The sequence below is a fragment of the Triticum dicoccoides genome, chromosome 2B (assembly GCF_002162155.2).
Source record: "Triticum dicoccoides isolate Atlit2015 ecotype Zavitan chromosome 2B, WEW_v2.0, whole genome shotgun sequence".
Lineage (NCBI taxonomy): Eukaryota > Viridiplantae > Streptophyta > Magnoliopsida > Poales > Poaceae > Triticum > Triticum dicoccoides.
In genome coordinates, this window is record NC_041383.1 from 421,893,979 (window position 1) to 421,904,791 (window position 10,813).

The 10,813-nt window shown below is 53.8% G+C and overlaps 1 pseudogene; it reads left to right on the plus strand.

Annotated features, from left to right (window-relative positions):
- The first annotated feature begins 2,357 nt into the window (after nt 1-2,357).
- On the plus strand, nt 2,358-6,574 carry LOC119364013 (annotated as a pseudogene).
- The last annotated feature ends 4,239 nt before the right edge of the window (nt 6,575-10,813 follow it).

Consider the following 10,813-nt stretch of genomic DNA (forward strand, 5'->3'; position numbering starts at 1 on the left):
CCATTTTTATGCCTGAGTTGCGTCGGCGCGGACACGCGGCGGACGCGCGCGGTCGCCTACTCCTATCCCGGGCCCGCTGGTCTGTGGCACATTTGGCTCCCTTCCTCCGGCCAACAAGCAACCCTCGCCCCCCGCCTCCTCCGTCACCGACGCCGCCGCCCATTTTTGCGGCGACTCTTCCAGCTGCCGCCGCCTCCACATCCGCCCAGCAACGCCGCCCCTATCCCAGTCGCCCGCCGCCGCCGAGGAGTAAACTAGTTCTCGCCGCCGCTTCCCCCACCGCACAGCCGCCCGCGACCAAGAAGACGCCTCGCCGCCCCCGCCACATACGACCGGCACGCTCGTCGGACGCTGTCACACTCGTCGGACGCCGGCCGGGCAGCTAGCTGGTCTGTGGGCGCCGCGTCTCCCCTCGCCGGCCGTCTCCTTCTTCGACGCCCGCTACCTGTTCGACAGTTTGCCAAGGTACGAAAATGGACTCCACCGACGAGTTCTTTTTCCATAATTTCATTTGCGACTCCGACGATTCGTCGTTCGACAACGAGGAGGAGATATTGACTGCCGTGTTGGTCCACCACCACCTCAACAACCAGCGGCCGTTGTTCCGTGGCTCCATTCCGGGCCACCTTCCGGCGTTGAATCATAACCGAGAGAGCGGGCATTTCCTTCTCTGGAAGGACTAATTTGATACAACAAATCCGTTGTTCAAACATCACAAATTCCGCCGCCGGTTTTGTATGAGTAGGCATGTTTTCAACCGTATTAGAGAGGGAGTGGTCGGCTATGATGACTACTTCGAGTACAAAGAGGATGCTATCGGCAAGATTGGTTTCTCCTCTTATCAGAAATGCACTACCGCCATTCGAATGCTTGCATATGGAGTGCCCGGTGATCTCATTGAAGAGTACGTCCGTATGAGCGAGTCTACATGCCTAGAGTCCCTGTATAAGTTCTGCAAGGTTGTGATTGCTGTGTTTGGCCTGAGTACTTGAGAGAGCCGACAGCTGCAGATACAACCCGTTTGTTGGCGGTGAATGCTAGCAGGGGCTTCCTGGGATGCTTGGCAGCATAGACTGCATGCACTGGGAGTGGAAGAACTGCCCTTCTACTTGGCAAGGGCAGTATAAGGGACATGTCAGGGCTTGCACTGTCATACTAGAGGCCGTGGCGTCTCAAGATCTCTGGATCTGGCACTCTTTCTTTGGCATGGCTGGATCACACAATGATATCAACGTGCTTCAGCGCTCGCCGGTGTTTGCTAGGCTTGCCGAAGGCAACAGCCCACCGGTGAACTTTACTGTCAACGGCCACAACTACGACAAAGGGTACTATTTGGGTGACGGTATCTATCCTCAGTGGACCACTATTGTAAAGACAATACCCAACCCTGTTGGAGAGAAAAGGAAAAGATTTGCCCAATAGCAAGAGAGTGCTAGAAAGGATGTCGAGCGTGCCTTTGGTGTTTTGCAATCTCGATGGGGCATCGTTTGGTATCCTGCTAATACTTGGAGCACGCAGAAACTATGGAAGGTGATGACTGCTTGTGTGATCATGCACAATATGATCGTAGAAGACGAGCGCCCGGAACGTCTGTACGATCAAGGCTTTCAGTTTCAGGGTGAGAATGTTGTGCCTGAGCATGGAGTAGCGGCAACATTTGAGCAGTTCACTCAGTTTCATGAAGATATGCGTGATTGGGAAACTCACATACAACTGCAAAATGATTTGGTTGAGTATACGAGGACTCATGTTGGCAACCAACAGATGTATCTACTTTTATTCGTTCATAAAACTATGTGAAACATTTTTATTTTTATTTGGCCTGTAAAAGCTATACTATTTATTTGGACGGACTATTTTGTTTGTTAAAAAATTTCATTTCACAATATGTTGAATGCAATGCAAAATTGGGCGGCCAGCCGGCCACGCCTACACATATGGGTCGGCGCGTGGGCGTGCTGCTGACCCATATGAAAAACAGGGCGGACGCCGGACAGGCAGCCGACCCAAACAGACAAAAAACAGATGAAATCGCCGTCCGTTTAGGTCGGCTCGTTGGAATTGCTCTAATGTGCATACTAGAAAGTAACATATGTGTGGTATCATGCAACAGTTTATTTATTAGGTTGTAGATTTATTTTATGTTGGTACATGTGATGTTACAGTACTATATTATCACATGTCTCTTTTTCTTCGTTAATTACTCGTCACGTCATCTGTTTTGTGTACAGATGTGTGATGTTATCCTCTGTATTACTGCCACTGTGGGCAGTCTGAACGGAAACTCTACGCTTGTCAACTCGCGTGACATATGGGGTGACGCTACCCTTCCCGCCAGCCTCACAGGGCACTGACACTACATAAAGGTACGAGGCTACGAGCTCCTCCACGACAATCCACACCAACACCAAACCACGGTGGCCGCCGATCGACCCGGCCACGCCTGAGAGCAGCATCTTGCCGGAGACATGGCGTCCGCTCCTGCGGCGGTTCCCCGCATGAAGCTGGGCTCTCAGGGAATGGAGATCTCGGCTGCATGGGCATGTCCGCCTTCTACGGCGCGCCCAAGCCCGAGCCCGACATGGTCGCGCTCATCCATCACGCCGTCGCCACCGGAATCACCTTTCTCGACACCTCCGACATGTACGGGCCGCACACCAACGAGATTCTACTCGGCAAGGTTGGTCCTAGATTCCTAGAAGCTAGACTAATTAGTCGGAGTCTGTTTCACCGACGTGCACTCAAGGTGTTCGATGTAATGCTCCTCGCAGGCGTTGCAAGGTGACATGAGGGAGAAGGTAGATCTGGCCACCAAGTTCGGCGTCTCGTTCGCAGACAACAAGTGGAACATCCAGGGGGATCCAGCGTACGTGCGCGCGGCTTGCGAGGGCCGCCTCAAGCGGCTGGGTGTCGACTGTATTGATCTCTACTACCAGCACCGCATCGACAAAAATGTGCCCATCGAGGTCACGGTGAGTGTCACACCCCCACTTATCTATTTTGTTAGCTACAACGAAAAGGTGATGCTGGACCCAGGTCCACATACTAGCTAAACAATTACTCCCTCCGTTCATGTGGAGCAAAATTGGTGAATCTACACTCTAGAATGCGTCTATATACATTTGTATGTACTCCATATTGACATCTCTAAAAAATACTTATATTTAGGAATGGAGGGAGTAGTTTTTTTCCTTTTCCCGAAAAGAAGGATAAACCCCGGCCTCACAAGTCTGTTGAATGGTTAACAAAATATGCACTAATTCAGAAACAACTCACATGAGTGATCACCTGTCTCCTCTCATTTTTAAGATCAGCAAACTCAGAATGTTTAGCTGAAAGACAGGATTAAACTTTCCATCTTACTTTTCTTTTCAAAGAATAAGTTTGCTGATCTTTAAAAGTTCAAAATAGTACTACACTCCATCCTTTCTTTTGAGTATCCAAACCTAAATTCCAAATGCCACATCGACTGAACTTCACCCAAACAATTCACAATAATTAATAAAAAATAATAGGACAGAAACGTGGTTAAATGCTGCTATTCTCATGACATTTCTTTCTTTTTTAGTCACAAGAATTTGAACTATCCACTGTAAGTAATGATACCTTTAGCAGTCGTGAACTTGCACCATTTTTTTCTCGAATATGCACGAGCGTGCGTACTATATATTAAAGAAGAAGAGCCAAGACGGCTGGTACAACACCTTTCGGCAACGTTCTACCACAGAAGATAGCACCCATATCCACCGTGACAACACCGGCAACTAACCCGCCTTGACCATACTCAAGCCAACAATGGCGAAGAGGACGGTCACAGAGCACACAGGCCGCGCCCCCCTATACCAAACAACTCAAAAGACGACAAAAACACCTAACCAAACTAGCTCAACGCACTCTCCACCCTTGGTGCCAAGAGGACTGGCGAGCGGACAACGGGAGATAGCCTGACTCGGAGAAGACGCCATCGGAGAAGTGTTGATGATGCAGCATATAGCGCCCCGGATGCTCATGTCCCCAGCAACACCCTGCGCATGACAACTTGGCACCCCAAGCCTCACCGCTGAAGCGGGCGAGGCAACAAACCAGCTGCTCCTCCGGACGCACCCTGAGCACCTAGGTAGCGCCTCCAAGAAGGGGACGGCGCCGAGACGCCGCCACTGCCTGGCCCGGCGAACCAAGCCTAGGGTTTCCCCCGGTGACAGAACAGGGGATGGACATGCCATGACAACGCCCCCAGGGAGGAGACGGCGCCAAAAAGCGTCGCCGTTGCCCGCAGCCGCAGCCGCGCTGGATTTCTCCTTGGCCATGTCCATCAACGTCCGGAGCACAGCAAACTGGAAGGGAGGGCAAAGTTGCCACCTTGGGCCATCACTGTGGAGATGGGGGAGCCGGATGCCGTCGCGCCGCCAACCGGCGAGTCCACCGCAGCCCCCGGTCGGGGAAGACCAGGGCCTGCATCCACTCGCTACAGCCCTGCCGCCCTCACGGCCAGGAAATGCAGCGCCACCCGGAGACCGCAGCACAACCAGCCATGATGCCCGGCCATCCACCTCTTCGCGCCTCCGCCCCGGGAAGAGGAGGGCGAGTCCATCGCGGCCTGGGGCCGCCGCCCCAGCGTACCATCCCCGGAGCACCGGCAGGATCCCCGGCGCCGCCCGCAGCCCCGGCGGCCAGATCCGGCCGAGCCAGAGCAGGCCGACCTGGCGGCCACGCGCAGCCCTTTGCGCCAGCAGCCGTGCTGCCAGCCCTCGCGCCGCGCCCGCTTCACCCGACCACCACCGAGCCGCCCAGCCCATGGCCGTGACGCCAGATCCGAGCTTGAGCCGCAGCGGCCAAACCACCATCGAGCACCACCAGATCCAGCTGCCGCGCTACCCCAACAGCCACAGAAGCCGGCACACCACTGCCAGGTCCTGGGGCCGCCGCCCCGGCGTCCGCCCGCTGCCGACCGGGCGCCTTGTCCAGGGCCAGCTCGCCACGCCAACAGGGGGTCTCCCCGCTCGAGAGGTAAGGGCCTGCCGCCGCCGGCCGCCGCGTGGGCTTTGCCCGGCGACGGTGCCCAGCGGCGGCGGTAGGGTTCGCCCGAGCCGCCCCCTGGGAGCGACGCGGGCCACTTGCACCATTTTAGACATGTACATTTGAACGTGGACGTGAACTATCCCTTTTTATGTTACTGTCATATACAACGTGAGCTTGCTAGATTGGCGGAATTTTGAGAACCCCAGTTGCACAATTTGAGACATGTTTTTAAATTTACATCTTTAAACCTGAGTTTCCACCTTGCTAGATTGGCGAACTCAAGAAGCTAGTAGAAGAAGGAAAGATAAAATACATCGGACTATCTGAAGCATCTGCCTCAACAATCAGAAGGGCTCATGCTGTCCATCCTATTACTGCAGTTCAGCTGGAGTGGTCATTATGGTCTAGAGATGTGGAAGAAGACATAATTCCAACTTGCAGGTAATGAACAAAAATTGCTATCTTCTGCTTGTTGAAATCAGGGACTACATGGTCTAAATTTATTTTGTTGTGTCAATTCAAGAGAACTTGGAATTGGAATTGTACCTTACAGCCCACTTGGTAGAGGATTTTTCTCTGGTGGAGCAAAACTGATCGACTCGCTATCAGATCAGGACTACCGCAAGGTGAATTCCAACGACTGCTATGTAGACTTTGCTATTTTTGGTACAGTTTAATCCTGCTTTTTCGTTAGCTTCTAACTCTTCATCAATCAAACATATTTGTGTTTATGCTTGATGGATTTTTTTCTCTGCATTGATCATACACATACCTTTTCTTAATTTAAACGCCTTTTCAGTTTCTTGTCACAAAAGGGGAATGGGACTTACACGGCCAGTTGTCCATTTCACTGAAAACTTCATACTTTTGCAGCATATGCCCAGATTCCAGCCAGAAAATCTTGAGAAGAATACCCTGATATTTGAGCGTGTTAACGCAATGGCAACAAGAAAAGGGTGCACACCATCACAACTTGCATTGGCCTGGGTTCATCATCAGGGGAGCGATGTTTGTCCCATACCTGGCACAACAAAAATCGAGAATTTCAACCAGAATGTGGGAGCACTATCTGTGAGGCTCACACCAGAGGAGATGACCGAACTCGAGTCCTATGCCGCTGCCGGTGATGTCCAGGGTGAGCGGTACTCTGAAATGGCGAGTACTTGGAAGTATTCTGAGACCCCTCCATTGTCATCCTTGAAAGCTGAGTAGCCATTTTTCTTCAGTGGGACTACAGGAGTTCATGATTCCAAACAGGCACAGGAGGGTAATCATACTTGTGTTTTTTGAGTATTGACCAGAGTTGGACTCCCATTGTTGCGAATGCCGGTATGTAAAATAAGCTGCGGTATGTAGGTATGCTTCGTTGTTGGTATACAACTAGTGTGTTGAATAAGCCTGTGTGCTGTAGTGCTACATAAAGGTGTGGTAAAAATACATGTTGACAAAAAGAATAATCATGTACAAATTGCCCCTTGGGTTATATTTTTGTGAAAGCATATGGACACAGTGCTTGTAGGGGAATTTTATTGTGTACTTTTGCACCTAAAGTCGTGCAGCATACCTTGGAGCCACTTGTGGCCACCCGCCATGAAAGACGAGTGTTTCGGTGAAAGTGTAGATCGATTGATCTTCTTTGAATCTTCGAGATGTGCGAGTGTTTGGGTGGAGGAATCAATACAGCCGAAAAAGGCTTTCGCCCCGCTTTATAAATAAAGCAAACCACCACAGCTACAAAGTACCACAGAGTTTACCCACCCACAGATAGTCACACAACATAGAGTAAAAGAGGGTTCTGCTGAGGGCACAACTTAACGAGCGCTGAAAACAAAAACAAAGGTGGATACACCGCAGCTAAGAAGCTAATCCGGCTCAGGTGGTGCAGGAGGAGGCGACGGCGCCAAGCGGAGAGCCATCGTGCGAAGGTCGGCAATGATGGTGTTGATGGCGTCCCGGTCCTGGATGCGGCTAAGCAGCCGCCAGAGCTGCAAATAACCACACATTTTGAGCACCGCGTCAGTGGCACGTCGAAGAGGCACACACTGGATGACAAGCTTATTACGCACGATCCAGAGCGTCCAATCAAGGACCACCTAATATGGCGGCCCGATGGGGAAGAAGCCTAGACCTCGGCGAGGAAGTCTGGGAAGTTGGTGTTACACCAACTACCCTGACAACCTCACGGAGGCAGCTCCAGAGGAACTGGGCGGAAACGCACGAGAAGAAGATGTGATTCGAGGTTTCCTCCGTCCCACATAGGGGGCAGAACCCATCGCCCGTGCCATTCCGTTTTAACACCTCAACGCCGGAGGGAAGCCGACCGCGGATCCATTGCCACATGAAGATCCTGATCTTGAGGGGCACACGAATAGCCCAGATCATCTCAAGGGCCCCTGGGCCAAGGGAGGGGGCAATGGCTTGGTATAGGGACTTCGTGGAGAACCGGCCCGAGGGCTCGAGGCGTCAGGATAAGCGTCATGAGGCTGCGCCAGATCAGGTTCGTGGAGGGCAACGACCTCCAGGAGCTCATGCCAGGAGGCGGTTTCCAGGGGCCCAAATGGCCGCCAGAACGCGAGACACCCTAAGTCAATAAGGGTCGTCTCGACGGAGATTCTAAGGCTCCACCGCAATGGAGAAAAGATCCAGGAACCTGGCAGCAAAGGGGGAGTCCCCATCCCACCGGTCGAACCAAAACAGGGTGGATGTCCCAGAGCCAATCGAGATGGAGGTCCCGATGTGGAGAACCGGGAGCAGCTGGATGACGGACTGCCAGAACTGGGAGCCTCCCGTCCTCAGGCAAAAGGCAAGAGGTTGGCCGCACAAGTATTTGTTCAGGATGATTTGCAACCACAGGCCACGCTCTCCATTCGCAATGCGCCAGAGCCATCGCGTGAGGAGAGCCAGGTTCATGCATTTGGAGGACATGATGCCGAGGCCGCCTTGGTCCCTAGGTTTGCAGACGTCGGTCCAACGCACCATATGGTATTTCTGCTTATCACCCTTGCCGGCCCAGTAGAAGCGCACCTGGACTAAGCCGATCTCATGGTGCAACGTTTCGGGCAGGCTGTAGAAACTCATGATGAACAGGAGGAGGCTGGACAAGGACGAGTTGATGAGGATCGTTCGAGCCACTTTAGACAACCATCAGCCCTGCCAAGGCTCGATACAATGCTGAAGCTTGAGCATCAAGGGCCTTAGATCTGCCACGGAGAGCCGAGAGTCGCTAATGGGGATCCCCAGGTAGGTGGTGGGGAAAGACCCGAGCCAACAGTTGAGTAGGTTAGCAATACTCTGGCTTTTGGAGGGGGGTAGCCAAGGACCATCACCTCGCTCTTATCAAAGTTTATTTTGAGAACCGACAACTGCTGGAAGCACAGCAGCAGAAATTTCAGGTTCTAGATATCGGCCACCGAGCCTTCCACCATAATAATGGTGTCATCGACATATTGTAGGAGGGATACACCACCTCCATCCACTAGGTGTGGCACTATGTCATGGATGTGTCCAGCGGCCTTAGCCTTATCAAGGATTGATGCCAGGGCGTCAACTACCATGCTGAACAGAAATAGAGAAAAGGGGTCCCCTGTCTAACCCCACATAAGGTGGGGAAATAGGGCCCGATCTCCCCATTAATGTTCACCGCGGTGCGCCCAGAGGACACCATCTGCATGACCCAGGTGACCCAACGATCGTCAAACCCTTTCCTGAGCAACACTTCCCGAAGGAAGGACCAACTAACAGTACAAAAAAAAGACACATCCGTGACATTTTGGGCCGAATGAAATTTTATTCTGTCATGCTTATGACACTTCTATTACGATAATTGTGAAAAAACACGGTAACATCGTAGATGTGGTGGGCTCCTACTTCTATGACAAAAAAATCATGACATAAAATGGGCTTTTCATCCTGGGTGGGCCGAAGACGCACCTGCATGACTGTCGGATTTCGGGATCCGGCAACCCGTGAGAGGTTCGAACACTGGGGTGCATGTGGAGATATCAACCTGTCCAGCCTGCCTACTCGCGATCCTCCCTAGCCTAGCACGTAGAGCTCACAGAGACACAAAGACACCGAGATTTATACTGGTTCGGGCCACCGTTGTGGTGTAACACCCCAATCCAGTGTGGTGTGGTGGATTGCCTCGAGGGGCTATGGATGAACTAGTACAAGGATGAATAAGCCTCAGGAGGTGAGGTGTTCTTGAGCTGTGTGGTGCTCTACTTGCTCTTGTTTCGGTCCCTTTCTATGGTGGTGGCTAAGTCCTATATATAGTGGCCTTGGTCCTCCTCCCAAATATGAGCGGGAAGGGATTCCACAACGGCGGGATTTGAAAGGGGACAAGTAGTACAGTCTATCCTGACAAAAGTAGTCTTCGCCTGCGAAAAGCCTCTGGTCATGACACTGCGGTGGGCTCGGTGATGACCTCCGTGTTGCCGTCCTGGCGGTCTTGGTCTTGTTGCACCAGAATGGAAACCTTTGGCTGATTCCTCGGGACTCCGTGCCTGCGGCTTGCCTCCCTTGCACCGAAGAGGAAACCTGCGCTTTGCAACCGCCTGGCGCCCGCCTGGTCTTGGTCGTCATGGCTCACGTCAGCTGAGCCTCATGAGGTAGCTGTATAGATCTCGCCGCCCCTCAGGAGCCCTCCTGAGGAGGCCAACTCCTTCGGGGGTCTTGGCGTTTTCCACCTTGCGAGGCTTGGCCCCTCGCGAGGGTCTTGCTGTGTTGGTGTTGAAGCTGGGTCGTACCAGGCCGTCGATGGAGCCACGTGGTGGGCCGCAGGCAGGCCGTCGATGGAGCCACATGGTGGGCCGCAGGCAAGCAGGACTGGATACCCCCAAGTCCAGGACATCGACAATAGCCCCCGGGCCCAAGGCGCGCTCGGGCTTGGCTTCCAAGCGAAGCCAAAGGGCAAGTGCAGAGCGCCGCGGGCCCTAACCGCTTGCGGCCTTGATGACGCGTGGCGACTGATTGGACGTGGGCGACTCTGCTTCCCCATGCTGCCTCGGCAACTGCTCGACTTGACTAGTCGATGCTGCATGCAGGGGGTCATGATGGCGCGAGGTAGTGGAGGCCGGCGGTTGGCCTTCCTTGACTATAAATGTGAGAGAGGGGCGGAGCCCCCTGCCCATCTTCCCTTTGTCTTGCTCCTGCTTGCTACTTTCCTCTCCGTCTTGCTCCCATGGCGTCGCCGAAGAGGTTCTAAGCAGCCGAGAAAGGGAAGGCCCCCAAGGAGGGGCCAGCCTTCCTCCTCCCAAGAGGGGCCGTGGCCGTCCCCGCAAGCACCCTGTGGTCCCTCCAGCAGCATCCAAGGGGCGCGGGCGCGCACCCCCCGAAGGCAGCATTGCGACGGGCGCCCGTGATGGCACCTCTTCCTGTGGCGGGGGCTACCGGACCCGGAGCAGCCCCCATGACGAAGGGAGGCGTGCCGTGATCGTGCGCCCGCCTGCCGCGCTTTTCTTCACTGGAGGTGCTTCCCGAGTTTGTGGTGTGGTCGAAGAGCCCGACTGGCACCTCGCTCCAGCTCCCTCGCTTCTTCTCCGACGAGCTTCCTTCTTCGGGGCTTGCTGGCCTCTGGCTGCAGGCTGATGGGTGCTGCAGCAGAGCCTCGTGGGTCAGCACCGAGGTTTCTGCCTCTGGTAGCGTGGTGCTGACCCGTGGCTGGCAGACTTTTGCCCGAGCGCGTGGCTTGAGCGGAAGGTGCACCCTCCACTTCAAGTATGACGGACTGGCGACCCACTTCGTGTGGGTATTCAAGGGGGACAGCCACCGCGGGGGGTACTGCCTAGAGGAT